Consider the following 19,593-nt stretch of genomic DNA (forward strand, 5'->3'; position numbering starts at 1 on the left):
CCTCCGCCTCCCAAAGTGCTGGATTACAGAAGTAAGCCACCACACCCAGCCTATTTTGAAATAGTCTTAAGAGTACAGGTAAGTTGCAAGAACGGTATTGGTAAATAAAAGTTGTGGGAGGCCATCTGATTTGGACTAAGCTCCTGTACTGGGCCCAGTGACCAAACCGAAACAGTCCCTCATGTTGAAGTCCCCAAGCTGAAACTAAGTTGTGTACCTGACCTTCTGAGAAATCAGGAGTGAGAGAGATAATAGCCAAATCCCCAGAAACTTTAGTTGGTATGACAAGGAAGCCCCTTACTTCAATCTTTACAAGGAAAGTAAGTTTGAAACAACCAATCCACTGTTTGTTCTGTTTCTCCATTTCTTACCCTTTTTCTGTCTATAAAGCCAATTTGCTCCGCTCTGCTATCTTAGTCGTTCTCACACTGCTAATAATGACACACCTGAGACGGGGTAATTTATAAAGAAAAAGAGGTTTAATGGACTCAAAGTTCCACATGGCTGAGGATGCCTCACCATCATGGCAGAAAGTAAAGGAGGAACAAAACTGGTGGCAGGCAGGACAGTGCGTGCAGGGGACCGGCCCTTTATAAAACCGTCAGATCTCATGAGACTCATTCACGATCACAAGAACAGCACAGGAAAAACCTGCCCCCGGGATTCAATTACCTCCCAATGGGTCCCTCCTACAACACATGGGAATTATGGGAGCTACAATTCAAGATGAGATTTGGGTGGGGACACAGCCAAACCATGTCATCTGCTTACTGGAGCAGCCATTCTATTATACAGAATGAGGGGTAGCCTGATTTTAGAATCGCACATAAAAGTCAGTTAAAATCTTTAAATGTGTTGTAATTTTGTCTTTCAACAGTATACAAAGAACTCTCGAATCCCCTATTATCATTTTCTGAACCATTTAGAGCAAGCTGCAATCATAATGTCTATCACCTTTAAACACTCCAGAATACATTTTTAGATATAACCTTTTAATGGATTGAATAGTCTTCCCCCCAAATTCATGTCCTCCTAAAACTTCAAAATGTGACCTTCTTTTGAAATAGGGTCATTACACATGTAATGAAGGATCTCCGATTGACTCCATCCAAGGATTGGGGTGGACCCTAAATCCAATAGACTGGTGTCATCATAAGAAAAGGTGAGGACAAGGAGAGACAGAGACACACACAAGTAGCCATGTGAAGACCGACGCAGAGACTGTGGTTCCGCTGCCACAAACCAAGGCACCCCAAGGATTGCCAGCAACCATCAGAAGCGAGGAGAGAGGCACGAGACAGTTTCTCCATCACAGTCTCTGGAAGGAACCAAGCTTACTGACATGTTGGTTTTGGGCTTCTAGCCCCCAGAACTTCAAGAGAATACATTTCTGTTGTTTAAAGCCATGCAGTTTGTGGTAAATTATTATGGCAGTGCTAGAAACTAATACAAACCCTCCAAGGCAGAAATAAACATGGGCACAACACTGGGACCCAATCCACAGACCCCATTTAAATTTTACTGGCTCAGCTCACCACGTCTCTCTTCCCCTTCAGGTCCAGGATCCAGTCCAGGAGCACGCACTGCTTTCACCTGTCACATGTCCAGATGGAAGGAGATGTCCTTCAACATGGAATAATTTCTTAGTCTTTCCCTGTCTTCCACATCCTTCAGTTTTTTGTTTTTGTTTTTATTTTGAGACAGGATCTCACTCCGTCACCGAGGCTGGAGTGCAGTGGTGTGATCGTGGCTCACTTCAGCCTTGACCTCCTCAGGCTCAGGTGATCCTTCTACTTCAGCCTCCCAAGTATCTGCGACTACAGGCGTGTGCCACCACACCACGCTAATTTTTGTATCTTTTGCAGAGACAGGGTTTCATGTTGCTCAGGCTGGTCTCAAACTCCTGGGCTCAAGTGATCTGCCCACCTCGGCCTCCCAAAGTGCTGGGATTACAGGTGTGAGCCACCTGCTTCCATCTGATATTTCATTTTGGCCAGACCTTGCCATGAGCTCTTGAGAGGAAGATGATGGTCAGGATCCTGGGCTCTGCACATGACAGCACATGATGGGTCCTGTCCCGTCTCTGGTGATGTTCATCTGGATTGCCTGGTCATGCTGGGGTCTTCCATATTTCTCCTTCGCTGAGTCACCATTTTCACCTTTGCAATTTATAAACATTTTGTGGGGAGATTTTCTAAAATTGTGCTAAAATCCTGATCCTAACAACTTCCACCCATCAGCCTTAACATTTATAGATGATCCCTATCTGAATAAATCATAGGCATAATAGTGTCATATTGTGGTTTGCTATTTTCATCATTCCTTCTTCATTTATTACTTGGCTTTCTACTGTAAGAAAGAACTTTCACTCCTTCCTCCATTTATTTACTTATTTATCTATTTATTTACTAATTTATTCATTTATTCAATAGTATGAATTTCAATTTAACAGGTTAAAATCCATGCTTGTTCTCTGTGAAGGTACATAACATTATTATCTTTATCAGATTAGAAGTAGTTCTGAACTTCTAAAGAAAGTTTACAAACAGCCTAAAAATGAGATAATCACACTTACTTCCCATACCTTATTTTCATCCAAATAAACATGAAAATAATCCAACATGATATTTGAAATTCTACCATAGGATATTTTACTAGAAAAGACAGAAGCTTTTGTTTTTGGTAATGTTTGTTCACGTCACAAAATTACTGAGAAGCAAAACATTTCTAAAGTCACCTTAGAACATTGTAATTCACATTCGTGTTAAAATGACGGTTACAAGTCTGGGAAGGGCAGGGGAGGAGTGGAAGTGGGTATGACACTCTAGTTAGATACAACGCATAAGATCTAGTATTTGACAGCACAGCAGGGTGACCACAGCAATAATAAACAATAATTTATTGTACATTTAAACATAATCATGACTATAATTAGATTCTTTGTAACACAAAGAAAGGATGAATGCTTGAAGTGATAGATACCCCATTTATCCTGATGTGATTATTATTACTATTATTTTTTGAGACAGAGTTTCGCTCTTGTTACCCAGGCTGGAGTGCAATGGCGCAGTCTCCGCTCACCGCAACCTCCGCCTCCTGGGTTCAGGCAATTCTCCTGCCTCAGCCTCCTGAGTACCTGGGATTACAGGCACGCGCCACCATGCCCAGCTAATTTTTGTATTTTTAGTAGAGACGGGGTTTTACCATGTTGATCAGGATGGTCTCGATCTCTTGACCTCGTGATCCACCCGCCTCGGCCTCCCAAAGTGCTGGGATTACAGGCTTGAGCCACCGCGCCCGGCCTCCTGATGTGGTTATTACCCATTGCATGCTTGTATCAAAATATCTCCATACATGAACACCATACATACATATGCCTACTATGTACTCAAACATTTAAAAAATAATAAAAAATAAAGAAAATAAAATTATATAATATTTCTTTTATAAATTCCCTTCCACAAATCTTTTCATGACTTAAACAGACCGTCTATGAAAAGCTTGGACTTCTCACTTGTCTGAAGCATCCCTCTTTTTAAACAGTTAGTTCTTTTTCTTTAGGACAGAAATTTACGACCAAAGATCCTTTCTCGACCAGGCACAGTGGCTCATGCCTGTAATCCTAGCACTTTGGGAGGCCGAGGTGGGCAGATTGCTTGAGTCAGGAGTTTGAGACAAGCCTGGGCAACAAGGTGAAACCCTGTCTCTACTAAAATACAAAAAATTAGCTGGGTGTGGTGGTGTGCACCTGTAGTTCCAGCTACTCGGGAGGCTGAGGCAGGAGAATCACTCAAACCTGGGAGGTGGAGGTTGCAGTGAGCCGAGATTGTGCCACTATACTCCAGCTTGGGCGACAAATGTTGTATAAGAAAAAGATCCTTTCTCATATAACAATTCTTTTCTTTATAACCTTCCTTAACATAAATACCTCTTTACCTTTATAATCTTTGAATTAGACAAGTCTTTTCCTTCTGGTAGGAATCTGTGGTTTGTGCTTCCCGTTGTTGTGTGTCCTGCAAAGGCGAAGCGAACGAGGAGGTCGTCTAAGTACCACAGAAGTCCCCGCTCAAGAGACTGCTCGGTTAGATTTTTGCTTATCCAAAAAGTGTGGGGTATTTTTAAAGCCACACTTATTTGGCTGGTAGGATGGTACAGGTTGAAGTTATTGGTTAAAGATTTAGGTATTTTTTTGGAGAAATAGGACTCTTAGAGAGGAAGATAAATTCAGACGTTGGGTACATATTAAGGAGCTACCCAGTTTGGAAAGTACATTTTTGCCCCAAAGAGGTGTGAATCTTTTCTTTTAGAGGGAGTGGGTGACATTTGCCCTGTTACCTCACAGGATTTGGAGGAGAGTTGCTTAGAGAAGGAGATTAGCATAGAGTGGCAGCTCTTGAACCCAAAAGGGAGCTTTGGGAGGCCAAGGTGGGTGGATCATGAGGTCAGGAGTTTGAAGACCAGCCTGACCAATATGGTGGAACTCCATCTCTACTAAACATACAAAAAGTAGCTGGGCCTGGGGGCGTGAGCCTGTAGTCCCAGCTGCTCGGGAGGCTGAGGCAGAATTGCTTGAACCCAGGAGACGGAGATTGCAGTGAGCCGAGATCGTGTCACTGTACTCCAGCCTGGACGACAGAGTAAGACTCCGTCTCAAAAAAAAAGAAAAAGAAAAAGAAAGCAAGGCTTTGCTTGCAAAAACAGCAGCCTTTGGGTTTGAGAGGGCAACACTGACTTGCTCTTTTGACATAGAGAAAGTTTGTGGAGGGCTCGGAGCTTGGCGGTAAGAACTCGCAAATGGCAAAGGAAGAATTTTTTCTTCTGCTAAAGGAGTGATACCTCAAAAAAAAAAACATAAAATGAAAATTAAAAAGCAAGTAGGTGGGATCCTTAAAGCGCCAGAGTGAGGTCCTTTGCAGGTGTACAAAGTGCTTCCAAAGCCACCAGAAAACTAGGCCCTGGGGCATACCAGGAACAAGAAGTGTATGGAAAGTCCTAAGGAGCTGGCAGAGCTGGGGTTCCATCAGTGTCCGTCCCGGCAAGGTGCCAGGAGCCGGGCAAAGCTGGAGGTCATCCAAGCTGGTGGGGTGAAAAAGTATAAATCTCAGGGGACATCCACAAGGGAGCCTGTGTTTTTGCTGCCGAGCGAATGCAGCAAGAGCTGTGGGTGCAAGGATAAGAGGGAATGTGTGTATTTAAGGCAGAGAAGGAAGTCGTGTCGCATAGTGAAACCAGGGAAAAGGCAGACTTGCCCCTGAGGCAGATGGTCTGGTGGGTGCGCAAGGCCGTTTCAGAACACACACACACAAAACAGGGGCAGAGGCAGTGCAGGGTTTTGGGAAAGAGCTGATTTTAGTTGAAAAAGCAGAGGAACCCCCAGACACGGCACAGTCTTAGCCTTTAGCTCCACCACTGTCCCCAGACTCCTGTGCGGCAGCGCCATTAGCGTCTCAGGTCGACTTGGTGCAGTCTCCAAAATCCTACCCACCCCCACAACACACCTGTCGGGGTAGGCGGGGAGATCAGCCTGGGAGCAGAGCCACTGCGGCGGAGAGGAATCGTTCCGAGGTTGGTTAGTGAGCAGGGGGGCAAGAGGGAGAAGAAAACTGCATGTCGGGGGTTGAACACCTCCAGCCAAGGAAGGCCAGGCATCGAGGGGCTCACCGCTAGTGAACGTAACCAAGTCACAGCCACAGCGCGTCAGACCCAACGGCAACCGCTGGGTCCGCAGCAATCTCAGTTTTGCTTCCTCGGTTTCCCTAGAAGAAAGAGTTCAACTGGGGGGCATCAGGCAGAGACAGAGAGATCGAGCGTGCTCGAGGCAAGTTTTAGAGCAGGAGTAAAAGTTTATTAAAAAGTTTTGGAGTAGGAACAAAAGGAAATAAAGCATGCTTGGAAGAGGGCCCAGCAGGCAGCTGGAGAGATGCTGGTGCCGGGCGTAACCGCTGACTTGGGTCCTTGTTGCTTCCCTGGTCCCCTGATTCCTCCCTTGGGGTGGGCTGAGCGCGCGCACGGTGGCCTGCCACACCTGGGCGGGGCCGCGCGCAGGGCGTGGTCACTGAGGTTGTGCGCATGCTCACTTGAGGAGTTCTTCCCTTACCGATCCAGCGTTCCTGGAGGAAGGTCACGTACCGGTTACACGCCACCATTTTGCCCTCAGTGCGCATGCTTGAGCTCACTCACTCCACTCCTGAGATCTTACTGGGATCATCACCAGTTTCAGGTTTGTTTCTCTCTTGGGAGACTGCCTTTCCCTGGGGAGCCGGCTGTGCCCAATTCTTATCTTAGAGACACAGTGTGACCACTGCCTGACCATCACCCGATGGTCGCCTGCCATTCCAGGCCATGGGCCGCGGCGGGGATGCGCCGTCCCCTGCCCTGCTCACGTCTGACTGCCTCCGCTAACACCGCCACACCCAGCTCTGGCCACGCCATTCTTAAAGAATGTCTTCCTTTTCCAGCACAGATATTCCAGGCTTACCTAGTTCCCGCCCCAGCCCAGGAATCAGCTATTTCCTGGTTCCTTTCCGTGCAAAATGACATTTAGAAACCAAGATTGGATGCTCCACGTGCTCATTGCTGGGATGATACTGCTTCCAGGCTTGCATGGCTGATGGAGCTACGATTTGTTTGGACGTGTGTATATGTGTGTGTGTGTGTGTGATGTATATATATGTACATACACACACCTCTCTCTATATATCTATACACATATAACTATATGTGTACAGATATACTTTTATGTTTTCTGTATATATCTATACACATAGTTATACCTGTATAGATATTTTATGTTTATGTATTTTTAAATTACGAGTTCATAATGTACTTCCCATTACAATTCAGTACCTCAAGGTTATTGCTGTTCTTCACTCTCTTCTGGCCACTGCTCTCGCCTGGCCTCCATTGCCTTCTCCACATTTACTTGTTCAAATGACTCATTAGCTCCCTGGAACCCTGCAGCACGTCCTCCGCGGGGCACCTCCCACCACCGCTGCGCAGCTCAGCCCTGGACACGTGGACACCTCTCAGAGCGGAACGGAGGGGAAGAGAAATTCCAGAAGCAATGGGAAAAGAGCGATTAAAGTTGGCTTCACTCTCTTGGAAGCCGACTGCAGAATGTGAACGTTGATTGTATAGCACATTCTTTGCCTTTAATGGGAGAATGAAGTGAAAGACATTCCATGATATTCAGTCAGAAGAAGAAAGGACTGTATTTCCCCTGGTTCCAGTAAAGAGCCATAATTAAGTAAAACCAAATAGAAAAATAGAGTGGATAGGAATGGGAAGAAACAAGGAGAATACAATGTGAATCATATGGAAATAAAATAAAAAAATTAAAATGAGACAGATGAGGGGGAAGCCAAGGGTCACAGTGGCAGAGCTGAGACTCTGAGCCTGGCTTTTCACAAAGTCCTTAAGGCATGATTCCTTTCCCGAGCTGCCTCCCAACCATTTGGCCTTGTGGCAAGTTTCAATCTCCAACTTAAATCTGACTTTTAAGCAGCCACACCCCTTCCAGGGCCCAGAGCTTCCTTTTCCCAGCACGGAGCTCCTGCCTCGGCCTATCCACATCCTGGGGGCTCCCTGCAGACCCAGACCCAGTGCTTTTTTCTTTTACCCTCAGGGCCCCCCTGCTTTATTTAACCCTCGGGGTCTGTTGCCCAGGCTGGAGTGCAGTGGTATGCCCTCGGCTCACTGCAACCTCCACCTCCCTGGTTCAAGTGATTCTCCTGCCTCAGCCTCCTGAGTAGCTGAGATTACAGGTGCCCACCACCACACCCAGCTAATTTTTGTACTTTTAGTAGAGATGGGGTTTCACCATGTTGGTCAGGCTGGTCTCAGACTCCTGACCTCAGGTGATCCGCCCGCCTCGGCCTCCCAAAGTGCTGGGATTATGGGCGTGAGCCACCGCGCCCAGCTTCCCTAGACTTTTACAAAGTGGACCTCTGCCCAGTGCTGTAGGAAGCAAGGGGAATGAATATGCAGTCATGCAACCCTATGATTTTAAATCCTAGTTTTTCTACTTTCTAGCTGTGTGTCCTGGAGCAGATTATTCTGTGAGCATTGATTTCACCTTGAAAACACGCATAACAATACAAACCTCACAGGGTTCAGCCAGTGTCCAGTGAGGGAGCAAAGAAGCTTTCTTTCTTATGCAAATCAGGATGACTGATCTTGGGCTGCGTTTAAATTCCCATTCCTCCAGAAGCAAACGTCCACAGATTTGGCAAAGACTCAGAGAAATGACCTTGTTTTTCTAAACTGAGAAACTTTCTTAAGAAAACATTAGCTATTGGGAAGGAGGCAAAGCCAATGGCGAGGGAAAAAGCAGCCACGAGATAAACTTCCCATGATTTAGTGACCTGGAGAAAATTGATAAGGAACATAGTTTACCCGGTTTTTGAAAGAAGAAACAAATGACTTAGTGTTACAAGAATGCCCCATACTTCAGTATGTAATTAAGTGGATTCTGGCAGAAAGAATGGGATTCTGGGGCCTAAGCCTAATCCTAAAAACTGCTTCATTTCAATTTACTTGTTCAAGCCTAGCTTGTGTTGTAAATCACAGAATCTTTAGGAAATAATACTGGAAAAACCTGGGCAGGCTCTGACTGCGTCACCTGTGACACCCTGTCTCCAGTCTCTGGGGACACATTCTCTCTCTCTCTCTCTCTTCTCTCTCTCTCTCTTTTTTTTGAGATGGAATCTCTCTCTGTGGCCCAGGCTGGAGTTCAGTGGTGTGATCCTAGCTCACTGCAACCTCCACTTCCTGTATTCAAGCAATTCTGCCTCAGCCTCCCTAATAGCTGGAACTACAGGTGCCCACCACCACACCAGGCTAAGTTTTGTATTTTTGGTATAGACAGGGTTTCACCACGTTGGCCAGACTGGTCTCGAACTGCTGGCTGCAAGTGACCCCCCCACCCCCCCGCCTCGGCCTCCCAAAGTGCTGGAATTACAGGCATGGGCCACTGCGCTAGGGACATTCTCTTTCCTGTGTGGTGGTTTTCACTTGAAGCAAGAACCAGTCCTCCCCGTTCCCCTAAGAAATAACAAGCCTGTATTTTGGCAAATGTGTTGCTTTGGAAATCTGTTGCAAAACAGATTTCAGTGGTGGTGGTATGGTGGGGGCTTCCCAGCCCATCCTGGGAGGTTTTATTACAAAAATAACTAATTCAAGAAGCTCAGCCTCTCCCAAGGAAGGACATGGAGGCCCAGGCTAGTCCTAGAGTCTCTAGCAGAGCCACTTCCCTGAAGTTTTGTTCCTTTCTGGCTTAGTCCAAATAAACAGGCCACTCTTCCTATAGCATTACAAAGTTACTAGATTGTCTGTTTGCGATTCGGTTTCAGAAGGGTTTTGTCCGCTCTCTGCAAACTGCGTCTGTAATTGAGGCCGGCCGCCTCTAGGTGGCACCAGTGTACCATTCTCCCACGCCGAATCTGCTCTGAGAATCAAGACGTTTCACTCCCACCTAATTCATTTGAGGAACTACTGCCAAGATGCATCTTCCTAATGATTTCTCTGCTCAGAGCCCTTCAGAGGCTTCCTGTTGTCTGCTAGATAAAGCCAGGCAATCAGTGCTGTCAGCCTGAGAGCAAGCTGAGATCCAGTCTTGCCTGAGTCTGCAGGATGGTGGGAGAAGAGGCATGGGGCTTTCTGGTTGGAGGGAGGACATTGTTTAAGATAATGGGGGAAAAGAACAGAAGCAACAAAAACAAGAGTGAAAAGGAACCATGACACCAGCATCATGGACTTGTGTCTCTGCAGAGAAGCACTGCAGGCAGAAACTGCAATCCTTCCCTCCCTCCCTCCTTCCCGTCTTCCCTCCTTCTCTCCTTCCTTCCTTCCCTCCCTCCCTCCCTCCCTCCCTCCCTCCCTCCCTCCCTCCCTCCCTCTTGTTGCCCAGGCTGGAGTGCAACGGCACGCTGTCTGCTCACTGCAACCTCTGCCTACCGGGTTCAAGTGATTCTCCTGCCCCAGCCTCCTGAGTAGCTAGGATTACAGGCATGTGCCACCACACCTGGCTAATTTTGTATTTTAGTAGAGATGGACTTTCACCATGTTGGTCAGGCTGGTCTTGAACTCCTGACCTCAGGTGATCCACCCGCCTTCACCTCCCAAAGTGCTGGGATTACAGGCATAAGCCACCGCACCCGGCCTGAAAACTGCAAGCTTTTCGCACAAGACCCAGGACTCACACTTTTTAGTGCTCACTACCAAGTAATAAAACGTGACCCAGAGGAAGAAAGGGAGAGGGGCTTTCTTTTCTGCCTCTACAAGAAACACAGTGAAACCGAAATGAGGTCAGTGGCAGAACCATGGCAGTGAGGGAGGTCTAATCCAGACAACTCCCATCTTGCCTTTAGCTCTCAAGTTGCCATTAATTATTAATATTTCAGAGCTTAGACCAAGCTGACTTTGGGAGTTCAATGATAATAGCCTTGTCCCCGAACTCAGCTGCTTTTGTAGAGGTAATGGGAGACCACCAGGTAGAGAAGCCTGAATTCGGCTAAGGTGTGGATATGAGTGATTGCCAACCATTATTCCGGAGGTCATAAGATCTGCAACCTCCCAAATTACTCCTGTAGATAATATCACCATTATAGACCTAACATTGGCCTTTCAAATATCTTTTCAGTTTTTTTTGCATGTCTGACACTAATGCCCCCACCTAGACCCACCAACCCCTCCTGTGGCCCCATTCACAAAGGACTCAGGCATGGGAGGACTACGTCGCACACCCCTATGATTGCGTCCCCAACCAATCAGCAGCAAGCACCCAGTGCCACCTCCATCCCTCCTCCCAAACTATCCTTCAAAAATTCCTAACCTCTGAGCCTTTGATGAGGTTGGTTTGAGTAATAACTCCATTTCCCATGAGGCAAGGCTGACCTCAAGTCAATTAAACTTTTTTTTTTTTTTTTTTTTGAGACAGAGTCTGGCTTTATCACTAGGCTGGAGCGCAGTGGCGTGATCTTGGCTCACTGCAAGCTCCACCTCCTGGGTTCAAGCAATTACAGTGCCTCAGTCTCCCGAGTAGCTGGGATTACAGGCACCTGCCACCACACCCAGCTAATTTATTTATTTGTTTATTTTAGGTAGAGATGGAGTTTCACCTTGTTGGCCAGCGTGGTCTAGATCTCCTGACCTTGTGATCTGCCCACCTTGGCCTCCCAAAGTGCTGGGATTACAGGCATGAGCCACTCTCCCTGGCTGTTAAACTCTTTGAATAGTGCTGTCTATTCCACAGGTTGTGAGGTTAAATGACACGAAACAGGTGACTGTGTGATGCAAACTTCATGTGACTATTTAGATATTCAGACTTTTTTTCCTTGCCATTTTTTCTCACTCTCATCAATTACCAGAGGAAAGGGAACTGTGGAAAAGCCAGGAGGAGTGTGGGAAAATGGGGCAGGCATTTGTATTTTTATCTCTCTGACTCTTCCTGGGATTCATGGGATTTCTCACATCCCCATCAGCAATGTGGGGGAGGTTTGCTTTCTGCAGAATGGAGGCGGCCTGAGAGAGTGACCGGCTGTGTCCAGTGACTAACCAGCCTCAGTAACTGCAGCAGTTCCCAGCCCCGAAGAGGAGCTCACAGATCCTTGCTGAGTGATGTAGTTTGTGATATGATAACACTGACTCTATTGATTAGGCTAGTTCCATCCCCATTTCTCAGTCCCCTTTCTCCATCTGAGATTCGCTCCTATGGGTTTCGTTCAGAACATTTGTTGAGCCTCTATGCTGGATTCCAGTGGAGAAAGTGAGGAGAGGCCAGATAGAAAGATGAAGAGGCTGTTTTTGGTGGCTCACACCTGGAGTCCCAGCACTTTGGGAGTCCGAGGCGAGTGGATCACTTGAGCTTAGGAGTTTGAGACCAGCCTGGGCAACATGACGAACACCCATCTCTACAAAAAATACAAAAATTAGCTGGTGTGGTGGCGTGCACCTGTAGTCCCAGCTACTTGGGATGCTGAGGAGGGAAGGTAGCTTGAGCCCGAGAGGCAGAGGTTGCTGTGAGCAGTGATTGCACCTCTGCACTCCAACCTGGGCAACAGAGAGAGACCCGGTCTCTAAAACAAAAACAAAAAACCAAAAGAAAGATGAATAAGAGAACACTTCTCCTTTCTAAGTCCTAAAGGAGAGAAAGAGTACAAATATAAATATTACTCTTCTCTTTGCTTTCTCCAGATGAGAAAGTACGATGAGCGTCTCCGTGCTTAGGACGCAAACCGCAAAGCATTCACAAAGCGTATTATGTACAAAAGTGTAGATTGAGAACCTTTTAAACCCTCTGTTGAAAGCACTCAGTTTTGTCTTTTTATTTTTCTTCTTAAACTATCTAATGTCTTTCCCAACAATGACATCAGAGCCAAGCATCTCGTAGTCCCACCCTGAAGAGGAACTTGTAGTCAAGACTCCTCAAAGTTTAAGCAGCCATCAAGCTCAATGGGAATTAAGAACAGGCAGTTAAACCAGCTTCCCTGAGGGATCCAGCCTCCTGTGATGAATACGTTCTCATCTCCAGCAGTTACGTTTGAATGGGTAGAACCTTTCAGCTGAAGACAGAACTGACTGCGTGTGTTAAATGTAAATTCGGGCACTTGTACATGCAAATTCATAAAGGGTAAGAAATTGACTGGAAGGAAAGAAACCAGCCTGCATAAAAGGTAGGAGATATGAGGCATGAAGAACAGGCTAGAGAAATGTTGAGGAGGTGGCAGTGGGTTTAGAAGAGAAATATTAACAAGTGAAACAGTTTGAATATTTTGGAAAGAGCAATTCAAAAGACGGCATGGGGGTTAGGGAGGCCCGGGAGCGTCTAGTCAGGATTCCATCAGGGGTCGGAGCCTAGAGGAGGGCTGGGGATCACCTGGCTTTGGAAGCCCGGGTTCTAGTCCTGCCTCCACTAAATGACATTGGGCATCATGACAGCTCTCCAGACACCAGTGTCCTCGGGTCCCTGACAGAGGGTTAGACCAGACTAGCGGCTCTCAGGATTGCTACATATTAGAATCACCTGGGGAGCTTTTCTTTTAAGTTTAATTTAACTTTAAACATTGACATACAGGCCGGGTACAGTGGCTCATGCCTATAATCCCAGCACTTTGGAAGGCCGAGGCAGGCAGATCACGAGGTCAAGAGATCAAGACTATCCTGGCCAACGTGGTGAAAACACATGTCTACTAAAAATACAAAAATTAGCTGGGCATGGTGGTGTGTACCTGTAGTCCCAGCTACCCAGGAGGCTGAGGCAGGAGAATTGTCAGAACCCAGGAGGCAGAGGTTGCGGTGAGCTGAGATTGTGCCATTGCACTCCAGCCGGGTGACAGAGCGAGACTCTGTCTCAAGAAAAAAAAAAAATTGACACATAATAATTGTACATACTCATGGGGTACATAGCATTGTTTATATACATATATATAAAATATAGTGATCAGATGGGGTAATTAGCTCACCCATCATCTCGAACATTTATCATTGTTTTGTGTTTGGAGCACTGAGTATCTTCCTTCTATGGCTGGGGGCAACGGCTCATGCCTGTAACCCAGCATTTTGGGAGGTTGAGGCAGGACGATGGCTTGAGGCCAGGAGTTTGAGACCAGCCTGGGCAAGATAGTGAGACACCATTTCTCAGACAACTCAAGTCTTCCTTCTAGCTATTTGAAACTGTGTAATATATTGCTGTTAACCACAGTCATCCTACAGTGATATAGAACGCTGGAACTTGCTCCTTCTGTCTAACTGCAATTTTATATCCCTTAACAAATCTTTCCCTGTCAGTGGGGAGTTTTTAAAACCCTCTGATACCTGGACTCCAACCCCCAGACATCCTAATTTAATTGCAGTGGGGTGGAGCAAAGTCATCAATGCATTTTGACAACTTTACTGAGCTGTAATTCACATGCCATAGAATTCACCCTTTGAGCAGGAGATGGTGGTTCACACCTGTAATCCCAGCATTTTCAGAGGCTGAGGCAGGAGGACTACTTGAGCCCAGGAGTTTGAGACCAGCCTGGGCAACAGAGCAAGACTCCATCTCTAGAAAGAATTAAAAGATTAGCCAGGTGTGGTTTGTGCGCCTGTAGTCCCAGCCTCCGGAGGCTGAGTGGGAAGACCACTTGAGCGCAGGAAGTCGAGGCTGAAGTGAGCCATGATCATGCAGCTGCGTTTTTTTTCAGCCTGAGAGTAGAGCAAGGCCCTCTCTCAAAAAACAGAAACGAAAACAAACAAAAACCACTCTTGGAAAGTGTAGAGTTCAGTGGGTTTTAGTTACTTACAATGCCATTTTAGAACAGTTTTATCACCACAAAAGAAACCAGTGTACCTATTAGCAGTCGCTCCCTAGTTACTTCCCTGCCAAGCCTTAGGCAACTCCTCATCTACTTTGTCTTCACAGACTCGCCCATTCTGGATCTTTCGTTTAAGTGGAATTGTACACACAGTTTTCTGTGCCTGGCTTCTTTCACTCAGCGTAGTGGTTTCGCGTTTCACTCATGTTGGAGCATATGTTAGTCTGGTTGACCCTTGAACAATCAGGGTTTGAAATGAGTAAAACTGTGTATAGAATAATTTTTCAATGCAATTTACACTGAATGTGTCTACCTCTCCTGCCTCCCCCTCCACCTCCTTCCCTTCCTCTGCCTCTCCCTCCCCTGAAAGAGCAAGACCAACCCCTCTTCCACAGCCTACTCAACATGAAGATGATGAGACTGAAGACCTTTATAATGATCCCCTTCCTCTTAACAAATAGGAAATATATTTTCTCTCCCTTATGATTATCTTAATAACATTTTTTTTTTTTTTGAGACAGTTTCACTCTGTCGCCCAGGCTGCCAGGTGGAGTGCAGTGACAAGGTCTTGGCTCACTGCAACCTCCACCTCCCAGGTTCAAGTGATTCTCTTGCCTTGGCCTCCCAAGTAGCTGGGACTACAGGTGTGCACCACCATAGCTGGCTAATTTTTATATTTTAGTAGAGACGGGGTTTCAACAATTTGGCCAGGATGATCTTGATCTCCTGACCTCGTGATCCACCCACCTCGGCCTCCCAAAGTGCTGGGATTATAGGCTTGAGCCACTGCGCCCAGCCTTAATTAAAGTAAAGCTATTCCCTAGCTTACTTTATTGTAAGAATGCAGTATATGATACATATAATGTACTAAATATGTATTAATTGACTATGTTATTGGCAAGACTTCTGCTCAACAGTAGGCTACCAGTACTTACGTTCTGGAGAAATCAGAAGATATACACAGATTTTTGACCGTGCAGGGGTCAGTGACCCCAGCCCCTGTGCCAGTCAAGGCCAACTGTACTTCATTCCTTTTATGGCAAAATGATATTTTCTTCTATGGATATACTATATTTTAAGCATGGATGGTTTGAAAGGTTTCCAGAAAGTTCCAATGTGTATCCATTACATGATTATGTCCCTGCTGGGCTCTGTAGCACAACCGGCTGAGCCAGAATAGAGCCAACAAGGGGCTCTGTGTGGGGAAGACAGTCTCCAGCAGCACCGTGTGTGCCTTGATTGACTGTCAGGAAAAGAGTTTGCACCTGTAGTTGGCACTCCCTGTTTTCTTCAGTTCCTGCCGCCCTCAGAGGAGCTGGTGGGAGCTGGGCTGCAGGTGACGCGGGAGAGAAGGAAGGCAGAGAGGCGGAGGCACCAGCGGGCCAGAGCCCCAGGCTGAAGGAATTCCAGTCGGTCTCTGGTGAGAGGGCCATGGGGTCCCAGGTAAGTTCTGGGAACGTTACTTTTGGTAGAGCAGAAAGAAGCGAGAAAGATGCTTCTAAAACCTGAAAATGATTCCATAGAGTTTGAGAAGCGCCCTTGAGGTGTAAAGGACAGATGAAATCGTGAAGGTATCGGAAAGCGTCCACTGGTGTGAGCACGTGCTGGGGTCTGACCCTTTCTTCCCCGGGCTGCTTGCAGCTGGGCCTAGGTCCCGTCCATGCCTTTGTTTGGCCCTTTGTCCCGCTGTCCACTCAGCAGAAGACCGCAACAGAATTCTTGCCAAATAGACGTGCTGATGCCAACCCACTGAAATTGCCATTTGCTGGGTAGGAAAAGATGGTCACACCTGTTCTCATCCTGCTCAGTGTCTTTACTGCACTCAGGGGTATTTCAGCAGCTGTTCAGACCATTAATGGGAAGTGGGCTAATATTTCTGTCCCTGCTTTAAAAAACAAACAAAAAAAACTTGTGAAGAAATGGAGGGTCTTTTTTAACGCAATCACAAAGCAAGATAAAGACAGGTGAAGGCACCAAACTCACAAATCCAGCCACGAAGAGATCTCTCATATTCTGGGGTCACAGGAAGGGGCCCTGTTTTCCCCACTGTGCCCACCAACCTCCTTCTTATTCAGCAGCCCCAGTGAGCTTTATAAAATAAAAGTCAGAGAATGCCCCTCCTCCTCCTCCACTTGAAACCCCCAATGGCTGTCCCACACTTAGGATGAAATCTAAAATACCAGCTGGGCGTGGTGGCTCACACATGTAATCCCAGCACTTTGGGAGGCCATGGTGGGTGAATCACCTGAAGTCAGGAGCTCAAAACCAACCTAGCCAACATGGAGAAACCCTGTCTCTACTAAAAAAACAAAAATTAGCCAGGTGTGATGGTGTGCACCTGTAATCCTCCTGTCTCAGGAGGCTGAGGCAGGAGAATTACTTGAACCCAGGAGGTGGAGGTTGCAGTGAGCTGAGATCACACCACTGCACTCCAGCCTGGGCAACAGAGTAAGAGTCAGTCTCGAAAAAAAAGAAAAAAAGAAAAGCAATCTAAAACCCCTAACCTCATGGAAAAGCCTCATAGACACAGCCCAGCCTTCCCCAGCATGCATCTCCTGGCTGTGCCCCAGTCAGCTCTACCCCTACAAATTGCCCCCCTCCATAAAGCACATGTAAGAAATAGGAAAATTCCTCTTCAAAGTTTCCTTTCTTGTTAAATAATAATAATAATAAATGTTAGAAATTATTCATAGTCTCTTTTAAAGACTAACTTTCTTCAAAGCCTTCTTGCTTTTTACTAGTGACTCTCTGTTAAGCCCTATGCTGTGTAGCTGTTAGACATGCTTACGGGCACGTAGCACATTCTGAGTCCTTGTGCTTTAACCAGGATACCCAGGCCGCACGTGCTCACAGGCGTGTCCCAGCTCGCAGCCTCTGCCCCTTCCTTACTTGCACTTCCTTTTTGTTCTCCGATGCTTTTACCTGTTTAGAAAAGTTTTAAGTTGTTAGCCTATTGGGTTTTAGTATAGATTGCGAGGTGTGGCTCCACCCAACGGAGATCAGACACAGCAGTAAGGACGACCCCATGCTTTTCCTTTCTTCATTGTACTCTCACAGCAAGATGGCTAACGGGGCACCCTTTCTGCAGAAAGTAAAGATTGCCTTGCTGAGAGATCCTTTGTCTCAGTGCTGAATTTTCTTTGTGGCTCGGAGCGTGTTTCCAACAGCACATCCAGCCTTTTCCTACCTCAGGGCTGCAGCACTTGATTCTTGATTTTCTTTGTCTTTCTCCATCCAACATAATCAAAACCTGCCTCAGCTCTGATGTCTTTTCCTCAAAGACACCTTCTTCCTTCTTCTCCACCCACTAAGTGAGGGGCCATTCTTTTGCTCATGGTATTCTTTGATTATCTCATACAATTCATTACTCTTTGAAATTCTGTGGTCATTGTTTCTTTAATATCTGTCCATCCACTAGACTGTAAGCTCTATGTTGGGTTGATTTCTACTTTATTTCCCCAAACACTGCCTGGCTGCAGCTAGGCACCCAGCAATACCTGCTGAAGAAGTGTTGGATGCATGGATTTATGGACGGATTCCTGAAGGTCCAGAGTGCTGTGGTGGGGGAGGCACTCCTAGGGGCTGTGATGGCCAGGGAAAGTGGGAGAGCAATGAGAAAATGATAAGGAAAGGAGGGGAGTCAGGTCCAGAATGAGGTTAGCTACCCACAAACAGTGTACAGAAACAGGAGGACAAAATTGAGAGAATGTTCATTTCCAGGGACAACATGGCCAGATGCCAAACCAGTCATCAAGAAAACAGATTCAAGATACAGGTGACTGGCTGGGTGTGGTGGTTCATGTCTGTAATCCCAGTGCTTTGGGACACAGAGGTGGTAGGATTGCTTGAGGCCAGGAGTTCAAGATCAGCCTGGGTAACATGGCAAGATGCCATCTCTAAAATATATATATATATAGTCTCAGCATGGTGGCCTGACTATAGTCCTAGTTCTTCAGGAGGCTGAGGAGGGAGGATTGCCTGAGTTCAGGAGTTCAAGTTTGCAGTGAGCAGCCATGATGGCGCCACTGCACTCCAACCTGGGCAACAGAGCAAGACCCTGTCTAAAAAAACAAAACAAAACAGGTGGAGACCTTGCAACCAGGGCAGCTCCAACAGGTGGGATGGAATAGGGGCGAGTCAGGGAGAAGCTCCAGAGGAGGCAGGGCTGGATTGATACCTAAGGAACAAGAGGCGTTTGCCTGAGAACTGGGGCGCAGGAGCACAACTCTACCAGAGTGAGCCAGGAGCTCACGGTGCCTGTACAAAGTCAGCCAGGAGAGCCAAGCACAGCGGCTCATGCCCGTAATCCCAACACTTTGGGAGGCTGAGGCAGGAGGATCACTGGAGCCCAGGAGCTCAAGGCCAGCCTGGGTAACATAGTTAGACTCCTTCTCTACAAAAATTTTTTCTTAAATAAAAAAAAGTGCAGTGTAATAGCAAACACCTGTAGTCCTAGCTACTTGGGAGGCTGAAGTGGGGGAGTTGCTTGAGCCTAGGAAGTCAAGGCTGCAATGAGCCATGATGGAGCCACTCCACTCCAGCCTGGGTGACAGAGCAAGACCCTATCTCAAAAAAAAAAAAAAAAAAAAAAATCTAGTCCTCACTTTCTCCCAGCAGGAGGGGCTGCATCCAAGCTCAACTTCGTAAGGGAGAAAGGCTTCCTCCATCTCAGTATTCCCATCTCCTAACCCTGCTGGGAGTCTGCAGCATTTCCCAGACAGCTCCTGTAAACAACTTGCACCCACATCTGGCTTCCTGGCCCCATATGACCTTTGCCAACCTGTGCCCATTGATAGAGCTGCTTTCTCACATTTGCTGTACAGAAAGACAGAAGCGCGGGGCCAATATCCCTCTCCCGCAGGCCCTTCGGCGTCCAGGCCCTCACATGCCTCTCAGAGGGAGGGTCAGGGGACCATGCCTGCCTTTTCTCCAAAAAATCTATTTCTTCACCCATATCCTGGGACACTGTGGGATTCCCCCTGAGCTGATGCACAGAGACCCACAAGGGAACAACCTTGCCCAATGGGGCCCAGGTGGGGAAAAGCATCTCAGACGGAGGGGCATGCATCTGCAAAGGCAGAACTGAGAGCAGGGCGTGTTCAATGGGAGGTGAGACCACAAGAAGGCAGGAGTTAATTTCCACATGGTGATGTCTCCTCTGCTAAGGGGTTTGGATATTTATCCTGCAGACCTTCGATCTTCCATTCTGTAAATATTTATTGAGGAACTGTATTAGTTTTCTAGGGCTGCCCTAACCAATTACCATAAACTTGATGGTTTGCAAAAGAAATTTGTGCTT

The 19,593-nt window shown here is 46.8% G+C and overlaps 2 long non-coding RNA genes across 2 annotated transcripts; one reads left to right on the forward strand and one right to left on the reverse strand.

The window, feature by feature from the left end:
- Positions 1-975: 975 nt before the first annotated feature.
- LOC108589214 (uncharacterized) lies at positions 976-6,995 on the reverse strand. The gene is made up of 3 exons (XR_001908365.5): positions 6,847-6,995; positions 5,499-6,110; positions 976-4,013 (listed from the first exon to the last, which is right to left on the reverse strand). It is a non-coding gene; the product is annotated as an uncharacterized LOC108589214 (long non-coding RNA).
- LOC118149475 (uncharacterized) lies at positions 6,091-9,307 on the forward strand. Its single transcript, XR_004736964.3, has 2 exons — positions 6,091-6,220; positions 6,844-9,307. It is a non-coding gene; the product is annotated as an uncharacterized LOC118149475 (long non-coding RNA).
- Positions 9,308-19,593: the final 10,286 nt, after the last annotated feature.

This window comes from Callithrix jacchus, chromosome 19 (genome assembly GCF_049354715.1).
Source record: "Callithrix jacchus isolate 240 chromosome 19, calJac240_pri, whole genome shotgun sequence".
Classification (NCBI taxonomy): Eukaryota; Metazoa; Chordata; class Mammalia; order Primates; family Cebidae; genus Callithrix; species Callithrix jacchus.